Genomic DNA, 16,237 nt, shown 5'->3' on the forward strand with positions numbered 1-16,237 from the left:
TCCCATCTCACTCCTCTGGCTGGCAATTTGCATGATTTGTTTAGGCTAGAGGTAAGAATAGGATCTTGACTTATGTTAATAATGCTAGCCTCAGACAAATGAAGGGTAGGAGGAGCTTGTGGACCTGCAGATCTCCACATTTTAGAAATCTCATCTGCCTTCTAGGCCTAGAATCATATTATAAATAAGAACCTGGAGCTGTGTTCCACACACGCGCTTGCCCTTTATGTCATAGACCAGGAACCCAGGACCAGGGAGTTCCTTCCCAAATGGTTCAGGGTTATTCCAGTCTTCTCCGGTCTCTGAAAGTGCCTTGCACCACAGGCTCAGATGGGAGAGGAAGGGCACCCTGGAGAGGGTATGGAAGCAGGAATATGTTAGAAGCTTTCGTGTACAGCTCGACAGGGAAGTATTGAGGTTTAGCACAATGTCTCACACGCTATTAGTAATGAGTACTATTCCTAATTCTTCTCAGAGCATGTTATTATATAACATCTTCCCCCTTGAGAGAGAAAGGAAAACAATGACCATGAGAATTTAAGATTCTAGAGCAAACTACTCTTATTTTACTTTTCAGCGTAATTTATGATGGAATCCCCCCACCCCATAACTTCGCTATTGTCCTGGCCAAATTCCAGTACTCTGTATTCAAGCTAATCATATTCCTCCCCCACTGGATACATTATTCTTCACTTCCCCCATAAAAATCATCATGTTGTACTTGTGAAACAAAATAGCTTCTGTGTTCTACCACGCATGCAAAAAAAGTTGCATTTCAATGAACTTCTGCATGTGAGGAATTTGATGGCTACATGGGAAGCTGTTGCAGAGAGCTTAGCATTTAATTGTGCATTTGGAGACTGGTGAATACTCCTCGCTTCTCAAGTAAGCCACTACCTTCACCTTCTGGACATTTTAAACCTCACCAGACCTGAGGTTTCATGAAGAGGCTTAGCCTGTGCTTCCTGCTCATCCGGAAGACTGTAGAAATGGGATATTTATAATAAAGTTGGGAAGAAAGACATAGAGGGAGCTAAGGAGCTGCTAGTCTTTCTTTTTTCCTAGATTTAATTCTATTGGTGTCTGAAATATCATTTTGAGTATTGGTTGGGAATATGTTTCTTGAGTGTACATCCTTTGGAATTGTGGGAGTGGCTAAAGAATAGGGGTAAATGTTTAGAAGGGAACCGATGCTTGCTTAGTGCTGCAGCATGGTAGGCAAATGTAAGTGAATCCACAAGAGCCCGAAGAAAAGGATACCAAAGATTTAGTAGGAAACACTCAGGAATAACAGCAAGCCATCTTGGTCTTTCTTATTTCCCTGGGGAAGCACCAATCCCATCTTCTACCACCACACAAGAGCGAGAGCAACCCCTCCTCTTTCCTTGTAAGTCGTCCATGCAGAGAAGAAGCCACGCCCTAAGGCTGGTACTGCATATCTATTGGAGGAATTGATTCCCAGAACACAGCATGGCTGGGGGTATAGTTGGATACCTTCAGAGAAGCCATGATGAGGGGTAGGGAAGGTAGTAGGGGGCTGGGAAACCTCACTGTAACCAAGAGAAAGTGCTAAGGACTCAAAGTCTTACTGACTTAGGAACCTGAAATCTTACTTTCAAGTTCTTTTTTACCTCTCCTGGAAATTTCAACTATTTTTTTTAACACTTTTGAAAATACTACTTCGAAATTTCATCTCTGCACAGCCAGAAAAAAAAATGATCATAAAGAAAAAAATGACAACAAAGGCCAGTGTGGGTGTAGGGAAAAGGGAATATTCACTGTTGGTGGGATTTCAAACTGCTCCGGCCACGGTGGAAACGAGTGTGAAGTACAGTGGTATATCATTTGTGTCTTAATAAATAAAGCTTGCCTGAAGGTCAGAGTGCAAAGCAGTCACACTAGTCAGTCATACAGGCCAGGCAGTGGTGTCACACACCTTTAATCCCAGCAGCCACACTAGTTAGCCATAGAGGCCAGGCGATTAATACCAGCACTAGAGAGAAATATGAAGTGGAAGAGACAGGAACACAGTGGAGTCTAGAGTCTGAGGTTTTGTGGAGACAGATGCAATCTAAAGACAGGATCTCCCCTTCAGTTTGATCATTGGTAGAGGTAAAAGAACTCTCTAGTGGCTGGATGCTTTGCTTTTCTGATGTTCAGCTTGAACCCCAGTATCTGTCTCTGGGTTTTTATTATTTGTGCTACAGTGAGGATTTCTCAGAAAGCTAAAAGTAGAACTCCAATATGATCTAGCTAGACAACTCCTTGGCATATACCCAAAGAGCCCTATACCCTGAGACAGAGACACTTGCACATCTAACCTCATTGCTGTTCTAGTCACAGTATGGCAGAAATGGAGTCAGTGAGATGCTTGTCAACTGATGAATAGATAATGGAAATGTGGTGCGGACACACATGCAATTCTATTCAATACAAGAGAAAATGAAATTTGCAGGAAAATGGCTAGAATTAGAAAAAGAAAAGCAAGCCAAGAGAAGTGACCCAGGTTTAGAAGGACATCTTCTCCCTCATATGTAGATCCTAGCTTTGGATTCTGTGTTAAAATTGGAGTCCGCGTCTGCAGGAGCTAGGGAAGAAAAAAGCAGTAATAAAAGGTTGGGGGCTGTGGAAGGACTTGGGATAAAGGACAGAAAAACATGATATAAAAGTAGATGCTAGGTCTGGAAACATTCAAAGAGCAGTAAGGGGATAAAAGGTATGGATGAGGAGGTTGGATCAAACAAAACCCTTGGGGGGAACCATAAAAAAATACAAAGGTAACCAAAAGATTTAAATATAAAAAGGCTTGAATTGAGGTACTCCCCATGAATGGATCATGCTGTTCCCAGAAGTCATAGTTCTTTAAACAAAATCCTAGAGATATTTCTCTATAAGTTGTTGGCCAAGGAATCCGAAGAGACTCCCAAAGCAATGGAGGCTGTTGCCATTGCTCTAGCCCCCCCCCCCCCAGACTAAATGATAAGACCCTGTTGCCAATGACATCACACAGATGAACCAAGCTGGAACTACACTGAATACTTCAACCCCACTGACTAGAGTTCATAGTGACAGAACTGCTGGCTGTAGTGCGGGGAACTGAGGAAGGGAAAAGTACTGTAAGTTTTACCCAGCTATGAGTTGTGAGTACCACAGTGTTGACCTGCTAGACAAGATATGCTGCATTGGTGCAATAGTGGCGCCCTTGTTAGTGAGGTAACCAACCACTCTGGATTTGAAGCCTGCTACATCGAAACAAACACAAATTTGATACTATAAACTCGGGCAAAAAAAAAAAACAACCCACAAAAGCTGTGGCTGGGGATATCATAGGCCCTGAGGTAGAGCTTGCTACTTATAATAAGTTAAATAATTATGAAGCCAAACTGTCCTCTAAATAATTACATTTATACTTAGGCTTGTGCTGTTGTCAATCTTGACCAGAGAAGCTTCTTTTCACAGGGGAGTATCAGTTAACATGGAAACTCATAACTGATCAAAATTCAGATAACAAATGACTGTTGAGTGTTCAGTCCTAATTGAGACACCTCTATCAATCTCTCTAAGAGCCAGGGAACAATATGGAAAATAGAGTGGAAAGATTACGAGGGCTGGAGGATATAGAGAAGAGTTTGGACTCTCTGGATGTGACAAGGTTGATGAAATCATAAACACGCAGCAGCTATGCCCTATGCCCTGATGAAAGACAAGAAAGTAGGACAGAGCTATCTGAGGTGAAGAAGGGGTTCTACAAGGTTGGAAGGGGATAAAAGAAGGTAACAGCATGAATACATTTACAATACAATTGCATGTCTGTATAATATCACCAAAATTAAATTTAAGAAACATTGCAAAAGAAACACCTCTGTTACATTGTACCTGTTTAGAAGGACTTTGTCATCATCTACTAACTCATCCCTTAAGCTCTGCTTCTACGCCCAGGATCCAGGCACTCCTTGGCTCTGCTTTCCTGTGCTCTGTGCACTTTGGAAATGGTGGTTGTCAACCCCTCCTGTTTGAGTATTTATTGAATTACTGCTTTTAGTTTAGGCTAAAAAAAAAGCCTTTCTCTTGTGCTTTTACAATCTAAACTTTTAGTCTGAGGTGGGTATGGTGTCAAGGGCTTGTAATCCCAGTATTGAGGAGACTGAGGCGGCAAGATCATGTTTGGAAAGCAGCTTGGACTACATAGATAGATCTTGTCTCACAAAACAATCAAACAAACAAAACCCCAAAACTTTCTCTCTGTCTAAAATGGTCATATAATATCCACTATGCTAAAGGCAATTTATAAGGAAAATTATGTGAGTTGTTTGGGTTCAAGCAATTATTTGGGGATGGAAGCATTTGAAAGATTCTTATGACAAATTGAGAGTTTACCTGATTGAGTCCAGAAAAGCATCCAAGCTATTTGTCGTTTGGTTTGTGTCTATTCAGGCAGAGCTTTGTTTTCTATTTATTGCCTTTGAGATAATAGAGGGGCTATGTGACACTGGGTTTCTATCCAGTTACTACCATCATTATGTGATGGGCATAATCCTTTCTACAAACTGAATGCAGACTGGTCTTTCCAGTATAGAGCCACTGACAGGAGGAGATTCTCAGTGGTTGTCTATATGATGACATTCCCACATGGTTTGGGGATGTTTTACTATCCTCCCTCAACTAGGAACATGAAAGCAAATCCCTGTTTCCAATTCCTGCAGCAGACTGAACTGTTTCACACACAATGAATGTTCAATTGGCTATACCCTTAAAGCAATAAGGATTGGAGATTCTAGTTGAATTGTTTTGTTGGAGGTTCAGTTAAACAGCCGGTGAATTATGATCTAGTTAAAAGACTACCTACCAACTTGATAGACCACCTGAACAAAACTGTGGCTAAATGAGATCCATACAAATATCAGAAGAGTGACTCCCTAAGTTGCTTGTTTGAGATCTGGACGTGAAATGCTTCCTGGAAGGCCTCATGTACTAGAACTGTTCCCCAGCTGGTGGTGCTGTTGAGAGAGAACTGAATCATGATGATGCTCACCTCATTAGAGGCATATATCCACACTGGTGTGTGACTGAATGGGTTATAAAGAGTTGGAACGGGGCCATGTTAGTGAATGCCTTTAATCCCAGCGCTCGGGAGGCAGAGGCAGGTGGATCTCTGTGAGTTCAAGACCAGCCTGTCTACAGAGTGAGTTCCAAGGTAGCTAGGGCTTCATAGAGTCTGGTTAGAGAATGTTAGTTACTGAGGCTGTATCTTTGAAGAGCACATTGTATCCCTAGATCCTTGGTCTCTGCATCTCTGCCTCCTGTCTATCATGAGGCAAGCCATCTGGGCCCCATCATGACGTTCTACCTTGCTATGCGTGAGCCCAGAAGCACAGGAGTCAAACTGAAAACACGAGCCCAAAGGAATCCTTCATCTTCAATTCCCCTCAGCTATTTTGTCCCAGCCAGAAAAGCCCAGCATGGAAGAGAACTTTGTTATCGCCAGAAACACACTTTGAAATCAGACCTAGATCTGAAGTGTGGGCTGGCTGTCTACTGGCTATGTGTTAATGGCCAAGGTTCTTACCATCTGAAACCTGTCATTGCCATCAACTCTTCTCATCAGCAAGCTGAAGAGAACATCTTCACTTTACTACCACATTCACTGTTCCTATGTTAATTACTATAAAGAGAGTAAAATGTTTAACATGCCTCGGAGCAAAAATACCCAATGAATATAAGCTGTTCTTTTTAAATTAAAAGAGCCATATACTTTGCTTTTATAGGTCCTGGTCAATAATATAAAAAAGATTATGTCTTAGTTAGGGGCTTCTATTGCTGCGATGAAACACCATGCCCCCCCCCAAAAAAGGTTCAGGGATGGCATTATTTGGCTTATACTTCCACACTGTATTCCATCATTGAGGGAAGCCAGGATGGGAATATAAACCTGCAGGAACCTGAAGGCAGGAACCGATGAAGAGACCATAGCGGGATGCTGCTCACTGACTTGCTCAGCATGGTTTGCTCAGCCTGCTTTCTTCTAAACAAGACCACCATCCCAGGGATAGCACCACCCACAATGGGCTGGGCCTTTCTCCATCCATCACTAATTAAGAAACTTTCCTATAGCTGGATCTTATTTTTTTTTTAAACATGATTTCTTCATTGATTCTTTGGGAATTTCAGGTCATGTATTCCAATTTTGCTTACCTCCTAGTCCCCCCATAGATGCCCCCACCCCTGCAGCATCTCCCCAAAAGAAAATAAAAAAATTCAAACCAACCAACCTAACAAACAAAAAACCCTGTTCCCTCTGTCTTTCCCACCTCTCCACCACCTCTTTATTTGACCTAATGGCCTTAGGAACTGTGGTGTGTCACACAGTAGACCCTTTAGTTCAGTCAGTTTCACTTGCAAATGTTCATTGCAATGAGTCATTAGCCTGGTTCAAGTGTCTGGTTTCCGGCACACGGTCATCACTGATCCTCACTGAAATTCCTTTAGGATATCCCTTCGCTGCCCCAGTAGTAGAGATCCTTCGGATGTTCTTCCCCATTACCAGACCCTTCATGAGCTCCAGCAGGTAACAGATCGGGTAGGTGTTAGGGTGGACCAACCCAAGGCCTGACTGTGGGCCTGGGAGGTAGCTATGTTGGTCAGTTCAGGCCGCTGGGACTGTCCCCCTCACGTGAGAGGTGGAGCCAGCTTTCCCAAACCACCAGGGCCAATTCTACCACACCTGTGGTGGGGCCTGTCTCTCCCAAGTGCAGTGGGGAGGGTGTCAGCTCTCCTCTGAGGGGCAGAGCCAGCTTTCCCAGGGCCAGAGAAGGCCAGCATGACCCTCTGATTTTATCATGCTGGTTTCCTATGGCCTGCTGTGGTAACACAGACCACAGACACCAACACAGACTCCAGCTGCAGCAGAGTCTGTGCAGCATACATAGGCTTCTAAAAACCCGCCAGTGTGCGACTATACAGGCAAACTGGTATGATAGATACAATGGGAATTTCAGATTTCACTTGAAATTCGTGGGCTTTGTTTACTGAACTACCTGAGACACAGCAGAATGGCAAAGTTCAGGAGGGGCTGTAAGTGAGTGACAGACTACAGGAGACACTGTGAGTGAGTGACAGTCTATAGGAGACACTATGAGTGAGTGACAGTCTACAGGATACACTGTGAGTGAGGGACAGTCTATAGGATACACTGTGAGTGAGGGACAGACTACAGGATACACTGTGAGTGAGGGACAGTCTATAGGATACACTGTGAGTGAGGGACAGTCTACAGGAGACACTGTGAGTGAGTGACAGTCTATAGGATACACTGTGAGTGAGGGACAGTCTATAGGATACACTGTGAGTGAGTGACAGTCTATAGGAGACACTGTGAGTGAGTGACAGTGTATAGAATACACTGTGAGTGAGTGACAGTCTATAGGAGACACTGTGAGTGAGTGACAGTCTACAGGATACACTGTGAGTGAGGGACAGTCTATAGGATACACTGTGAGTGAGTGACAGTCTATAGGAGACACTGTGAGTGAGTGACAGTCTACAGGATACACTGTGAGTGAGTGATAGTCTATAGGATACACTGTGAGTGAGGGACAGTCTATAGGATACACTGTGAGTGAGTGACAGTCTATAGGAGACACTGTGAGTGAGTGACAGTCTACAGGATACACTGTGAGTGAGTGACAGACTATAGGATACACTGTGAGTGAGGGACAGTCTATAGGATACACTGTGAGTGAGGGACAGTCTATAGGATACACTGTGAGTGAGAGACAGTCTATAGGAGACACTGTCAGTGAGTGACAGTCTATAGGATACACTGTGAGTGAGGGACAGTCTATAGGATACACTGTGAGTGAGTGACAGTCTATAGGATACACTGTGAGTGAGGGACAGTCTATAGGATACACTGTGAGTGAGTGACAGTCTATAGGATACACTGTAAGTGAGGGACAGTCTATAGGATACACTGTGAGTGAGTGACAGTGTATAGGATACACTGTGAGTGAGTGACAGACTACAGGAGACACTGTGAGTGAGGGACAGTCTATAGGAGACACTGTGAGTGAGTGACAGTCTATAGGATACACTGTGAGTCAGTGACAGACTACAGGAGACACTGTGAGTGAGGGAAAGTCTATAGGAGACACTGTGAGTGAGTGAGAGTCTATAGGAGACACTGTGAGTGAGTGACAGACTACAGGAGACACTGTGAGTGAGGGACAGTCTACAGGAGACACTGTGAGTGAGTGACAGACTACAGGACACAGCATGAGTGAGTGACAGTCTATAGGATACACTGTGAGTGAGGGACAGTCTATAGGATACACTGTGAGTGAGTGACAGTCTATAGGATACACTGTGAGTGAGGGACAGTCTATAGGATACACAGTGAGTGAGTGAGAGTCTATAGGAGACACTGTGAGTGAGGGACAGTCTACAGGAGACACTGTGAGTGAGGGACAGTCTATAGGAGACACTGTGAATGAGGGACAGTCTATAGGATACACTGTGAGTGAGTGACAGTGTATAGGATACACTGTGAGTGAGTGACAGTCTATAGGAGACACTGTGAGTGAGGGACAGTCTATAGGAGACACTGTGAGTGAGTGACAGTCTATAAAAGACACTGTGAGTGAGTGACAGTCTATAGGATATACTGTGAGTGAGGGACAGTCTATAGGATACACTGTGAGTGAGTGACAGACTACAGGAGACACTGTGAGTGAGTGACAGACTACAGGATACACTGTGAGTGAGGGACAGTCTATAGGATACACTGTGAGTGAGTGACAGACTATAGGAGACACTGTGAGTGAGTGACAGACTACAGGATACACTGTGAGTGAGGGACAGTCTACAGGAGACACTGTGAGTGAGTGACAGTCTATAGGAGACACTGTGAGTGAGTGACAGTCTATAGGATACACTGTGAGTGAGTGACAGTCTATAGGATACACTGTGAGTGAGTGACAGACTACAGGAGACACTGTGAGTGAGGGACAGTCTATAGGATACACTGTGAGTGAGTGACAGTCTATAGGATACACTGTGAGTGAGTGAAAGACTATAGGATACACTGTGAGTGAGTGACAGACTACAGGAGACACTGTGAGTGAGTGACAGTGTATAGGATACACTGTGAGTGAGGGACAGTCTATAGGAGACACTGTGAATGAGGGACAGTCTAGAGGATACACTGTGAGTGAGGGACAGTCTATAGGATACACTGTGAGTGAGGGACAGTCTATAGGACACACTGTGAGTGAGTGACAGTGTATAGGATACACTGTGAGTGAGTGACAGACTACAGGAGACACTGTGAGTGAGTGACAGTGTATAGGATACACTGTGAGTGAGTGACAGTCTATAGGATACACTGTGAGTGAGGGACAGTCTATAGGATACACTGTGAGTGAGTGACAGTCTATAGGATACACTGTGAGTGAGGGACAGTCTATAGGATACACTGTGAGTGAGTGACCGTCCATAGGATACACTGTGAGTGACAGACTACAGGAGACGCTGTGAGTGAGTGACAGACTACAGGATACACTGTGAGTGAGGGACAGTCTATAGGATACACTGTGAGTGAGTGACAGACTATAGAAGACACTGTGAGTGAGTGACAGACTACAGGATACACTGTGAGTGAGGGACAGTCTACAGGAGACACTGTGAGTGAGTGACAGTCTATAGGAGACACTGTGAGTGAGTGACAGTCTATAGGATACACTGTGAGTGAGGGACAGTCTATAGGATACACTGTGAGTGAGTGACAGACTACAGGAGACACTGTGAGTGAGTGACAGTCTACAGGATACACTGTGAGTGAGTGACAGTCTATAGGATACACTGTGAGTGAGTGAAAGTCTATAGGATACACTGTGAGTGAGTGACAGACTACAGGAGACACTGTGAGTGAGTGACAGTGTATAGGATACACTGTGAGTGAGGGACAGTCTATAGGAGACACTGTGAATGAGGGACAGTCTATAGGATACACTGTGAGTGAGGGACAGTCTATAGGATACACTGTGAGTGAGTGACAGTCTAAAGGATACACTGTGAGTGAGTGACAGACTACAGGAGACACTGTGAGTGAGTGACAGTGTATAGGAGACACTGTGAGTGAGGGACAGTCTATAGGATACACTGTGAGTGAGGGACAGTCTATAGGATACACTGTGAGTGAGTGACAGTCTATAGGAGACACTGTGAGTGAGTGACAGACTACAGGAGACACTGTGAGTGAGTGACAGTCTATAGGATACACTGTGAGTGAGTGACAGTCTATAGGATACACTGTGAGTGAGTGACAGTCTATAGGAGACACTGTGAGTGAGTGACAGACTACAAGAGACAATGTGAGTAAGTGACAGTGTATAGGAGACACTGTGAGTGAGGGACAGTCTATAGGATACACTGTGAGTGAGGGACAGTCTGTAGGAGACACTGTGAGTGAGTGACAGTCTATAGGAGACACTGTGAGTGAGTGACAGTCTATAGGATACACTGTGAATGAGGGACAGTCTATAGGATACACTGTGAGTGAGTGACAGTCTATAGGATACACTGTGAGTGAGTGACAGTCTATAGGATACACTGTGAGTGAGGGACAGTCTATAGGAGACACTGTGAGTGAGTGACAGACTACAGAAGACACTGTGAGTGAGGGACAGTGTATAGGATACACAGTGAGTGAGGGACAGTCTACAGGAGACACTGTGAGTGAGTGACAGACTACAGGAGACACTGTGAGTGAGTGACAGTCTATACGATACACTGTGAGTGAGTGACAGACTACAGGAGACACTGTGAGTGAGTGACAGACTACAGGAGACACTGTGAGTGAGTGACAGTCTACAGGAGACACTGTGAGTGAGTGACAGTCTATAGGATACACTGTGAGTGAGTGACAGACTACAGGAGACACTGTGAGTGAGTGACAGACTACAGGAGACACTGTGAGTGAGTGACAGTCTACAGGAGACACTGTGAGTGAGTGACTGTCTATAGGATACACTGTGAGTGAGTGACAGACTACAGGAGACACTGTGAGTGAGTGACAGACTACAGGAGACACTGTGAGTGAGTGACAGTCTATAGAAGACACTGTGAGTGAGTGACAGTCTATAGGATACACTGTGAGTGAGTGACAGACTACAGGAGACACTGTGAGTGAGTGACAGTCTATAGGATACACTGTGAGTGAGGGACAGTCTTTAGGAGACACTGTGAGTGAGTGACAGACTACAGGAGACACTGTAAGTGAGTGACAGACTACAGGAGACACTGTGAGTGAGCGACAGTCTATAGGATACACTGTGAGTGAGTGACAGTGTATAGGATACACTGTGAGTGAGTGACAGTCTATAGGAGACACTGTGAGTGAGGGACAGTCTATAGGAGACACTGTGAGTGAGGGACAGTCTATAGGATACACTGTGAGTGAGTGACAGTCTATAGCATACACTGTGAGTGAGTGACCACTACAGGAGACACTGTGAGTGAGTGACAGACTACAGGAGACACTGTGAGTGAGTGACAGTCTATAGAAGACACTGTGAGTGAGGGACAGACTACAGGAGACACTGTGAGTGACTGACAGTGTATAGGATACACTGTGAGTGAGGGACAGTCTATAGGATACACTGTGAGTGAGTGACAGTCTATAGGATACACTGTGAGTGAGTGACAGACTACAGGAGACACTGTGAGTGAGTGACAGTCTACAGAGGCACTGTGAGTGAGGGACAGTCTATAGGAGACACTGTGAGTGAGTGACAGACTACAGGAGACACTGTGAGTGAGGGACAGTCTATAGGAGACACTGTGAGTGAGTGACAGACTACAGGACACAGCATGAGTGAGTGACAGTCTATAGGACACACTGTGAGTGAGTGACAGACTACAGGAGACACTGTGAGTGAGTGACAGTCTATAGGAGACACTGAGAGTGAGTGACAGACTACAGGACACAACATGAGTGAGTGACAGTCTATAGGATACACTGTGAGTGAGTGACAGACTACAGGAGACACTGTGAGTGAGTGACAGTCTATAGGATACACTGTGAGTGAATGATAGACTACAGGATACACTGTGAGTGAGGGACAGTCTATAGGAGACACTGTGAGTGAGTGACAGTCTATAGGATACACTGTGAGTGAGTGACAGTCTACAGGAGACACTGTGAGTGAGTGACGGTCTATAAAAGACACTGTGAGTGAGTGACAGTCTATAGGATACAGTGTGAGTGAGTGACCGTCCATAGGATACACTGTGAGTGAGTGACAGACTACAGGAGACACTGTGAGTGACTGACAGACTACAAGATACACAGTGAGTGAGGGACAGTCTATAGGATACACTGTGAGTGAGTGAAAGTCTATAGGATACACTGTGAGTGAGTGACAGACTACAGGAGACACTGTGAGTGAGTGACAGTGTATAGGATACACTGTGAGTGAGGGACAGTCTATAGGAGACACTGTGAATGAGGGACAGTCTATAGGATACACTGTGAGTAAGGGACAGTCTATAGGATACACTGTGAGTGAGGGACAGTCTATAGGATACACTGTGAGTGAGTGACAGTCTATAGGATACACTGTGAGTGAGTGACAGACTACAGGAGACACTGTGAGTGAGTGACAGTGTATAGGATACACTGTGAGTGAGGGACAGTCTATAGGATACACTGTGAGTGAGTGACAGTCTATAGGATACACTGTGAGTGAGTGACAGTCTATAGCATACACTGTGAGTGAGTGACCACTACAGGAGACACTGTGAGTGAGTGACAGACTACAGGAGACACTGTGAGTGAGGGACAGTCTATAGGAGACACTGTGAGTGAGTGACAGACTACAGGACACAGCATGAGTGAGTGACAGTCTATAGGACACACTGTGAGTGAGTGACAGACTACAGGAGACACTGTGAGTGAGTGACAGTCTATAGGAGACACTGTGAGTGAGTGACAGACTACAGGACACAACATGAGTGAGTGACAGTCTATAGGATACACTGTGAGTGAGTGACAGACTACAGGAGACACTGTGAGTGAGTGACAGTCTATAGGATACACTGTGAGTGAGTGACAGACTACAGGATACACTGTGAGTGAGTGACAGTCTATAGGAGACACTGTGAGTGAGTGACAGTCTATAGGAGACACTGTGAGTGAGTGACAGTCTATAGGAGACACTGTGAGTGAGGGACAGTGTATAGGATACACTGTGAGTGAGGGACAGACTACAGGAGACACTGTGAGTGAGTGACAGTCTATAGGAGACACTGTGAGTGAGTGACAGACTACAGGAGACACTGTGAGTAAGTGACAGTGTATAGGAGACACTGTGAGTGAGGGACAGTCTATAGGATACACTGTGAGTGAGTGACAGTCTATAGGATACACTGTGAGTGAGTGATAGTCTATAGGAGACACTGTGATTGAGTGACAGTCTATAGGAGACACTGTGAGTGAGTGACAGTCTATAGGAGACACTGTGAGTGAGGGAAGGTCTATAGGATACACTGTGAGTGAGTGACAGTCTATAGGAGACACTGTGATTGAGTGAGAGTCTATAGGAGACACTGTGAGTGAGTGACAGTCTATAGGAGACACTGTGAGTGAGGGAAGGTCTATAGGATACACTGTGAATGAGTGACAGTCTATAGGATACACTGTGAGTGAGTGACAGTCTATAGGATACACTGTGAGTGAGGGACAGTCTATAGGAGACACTGTGAGTGAGTGACAGACTACAGAAGACACTGTGAGTGAGGGACAGTGTATAGGATACACTGTGAGTGAGGGACAGTCTACAGGAGACACTGTGAGTGAGTGACAGTCTATAGGATACACTGTGAGTGAGTGACAGACTACAGGAGACACTGTGAGTGAGTGACAGACTACAGGAGACACTGTGAGTGAGTGACAGACTACAGGAGACACTGTGAGTGAGCGACAGTTTATAGGATACACTGTGAGTGTGTGACAGTGTATAGGATACACTGTGAGTGAGGGACACTCTATAGGATACACTGTGAGTGAGGGACAGTCTATAGGATACACTGTGAGTGAGGGACAGTCTATAGGATACACTGTGAGTGAGTGACATACTACAGGAGACACTGTGAGTGAGTGACAGACTACAGGAGACACTGTGAGTCAGTGACAGTCTATAGGAGACACTGTGAGTGAGTGACAGACTACAGGAGACACTGTGAGTGAGTGACAGTCTATAGGATACACTGTGAGTGAGTGACAGTCTATAGGATACACTGTGAGTGAGGGAAAGTCTATAGGATACACTGTGAGTGAGTGACAGACTACAGGAGACACTGTGAGTGAGTAACAGTGTATAGGATACACTGTGAGTGAGGGACAGTCTATAGGAGACACTGTGAATGAGGGACAGTCTATAGGATACACTGTGAGTGAGGGACAGTCTATAGGATACACTGTGAGTGAGGGACAGTCTATAGGATACACTGTGAGTGAGTGACAGTCTATAGGATACACTGTGAGTGAGTGACAGACTACAGGAGACACTGTGAGTGAGTGACAGTGTATAGGATACACTGTGAGTGAGGGACAGTCTATAGGATACACTGTGAGTGAGGGACAGTCTATAGGATACACTGTGAGTGAGTGACAGTCTATAGGAGACACTGTGAGTGAGTGACAGACTACAGGAGACACTGTGAGTGAGTGACAGTCTATAGGATACACTGTGAGTGAGTGACAGTCTATAGGATACACTGTGAGTGAGTGACAGTCTATAGGAGACACTGTGAGTGAGTGACAGTCTATAGGAGACACTGTGAGTGAGTGACAGACTACAGGACACAGCATGAGTGAGGGACAGTGTATAGGATACACTGTGAGTGAGGGACAGTCTACAGGAGACACTGTGAGTGAGTGACAGTCTATAGGATACACTGTGAGTGAGTGATAGACTACAGGAGACACTGTGAGTGACGGACAGTTTATAGGAGACACTGTGAGTGAGGGACGGTCTATAGGATACACTGTGAGTGAGTGACAGTCTACAGGAGACACTGTGAATGAGGGACAGTCTATAGGATACACTGTGAGTGAGTGACCGTCCATAGGATACAATGTGAGTGAGTGACAGACTACAGGAGACACTGTGAGTGAGTGACAGACTACAGGATACACTGTGAGTGAGGGACAGTCTATAGGATACACTGTGAGTGAGTGACAGACTACAGGAGACACTGTGAGTGAGTGACAGACTACAGGATACACTGTGAGTGAGGGACAGTCTATAGGATACACTGTGAGTGAGTGAAAGACTATAGGATACACTGTGAGTGAGTGACAGACTACAGGAGACACTGTGAGTGAGTGACAGTGTATAGGATACACTGTGAGTGAGGGACAGTCTATAGGATACACTGTGAGTGAGGGACAGTCTATAGGATACACTGTGAGTGAGTGACAGTCTATAGGAGACACTGAGAGTGAGTGACAGTCTATAGGATACACTGTGAGTGAGTGACAGTCTACAGGAGACACTGTGAGTAAGTGACAGTCTACAGGAGACACTGTGAGTGAGGGACAGTCTATAGGAGACACTGTGAGTGAGTGACAGTGTATAGGATACACTGTGAATGAGGGACAGACTACAGGAGACACTGTGAGTGAGTGACAGTCTATAGGATACACTGTGAGTGAGTGACAGTCTATAGGATACACTGTGAGTGAGTGACAGTGTATAGGATACACTGTGCGTGAGGGACAGACTACAGGAGACACTGTGAGTGAGTGACAGTCTATAGGAGACACTGTGAGTGAGTGACAGACTACAGGAGACACTGTGAGTGAGGGACAGTCTATAGGATACACTGTGAGTGAGGGACAGTCTATAGGATACACTGTGAGTGAGTGACAGTCTACAGGAGACACTGTGAGTGAGGGACAGTGTATAGGATACACTGTGAGTGAGGGACAGTCTATAGGAGACACTGTGAGTGAGTGACAGACTACAGAAGACACTGTGAGTGAGGGACAGTGTATAGGATACACTGTGAGTGAGTGACAGTCTATAGGATACACTGTGAGTGAGTGACAGTCTATAGGATACACTGTGAGTGAGTGACAGTCTATAGGATACACTGTCAGTGAGTGACAGTCTATAGGATACACTGATGTGAGGGACAGTCTATAGGAGACACTGTGAGTGAGTGACAGACTACAGAA

The sequence above is a fragment of the Microtus pennsylvanicus genome, chromosome 1 (genome assembly GCF_037038515.1).
Source record: "Microtus pennsylvanicus isolate mMicPen1 chromosome 1, mMicPen1.hap1, whole genome shotgun sequence".
NCBI classification, from domain to species: domain Eukaryota; kingdom Metazoa; phylum Chordata; class Mammalia; order Rodentia; family Cricetidae; genus Microtus; species Microtus pennsylvanicus.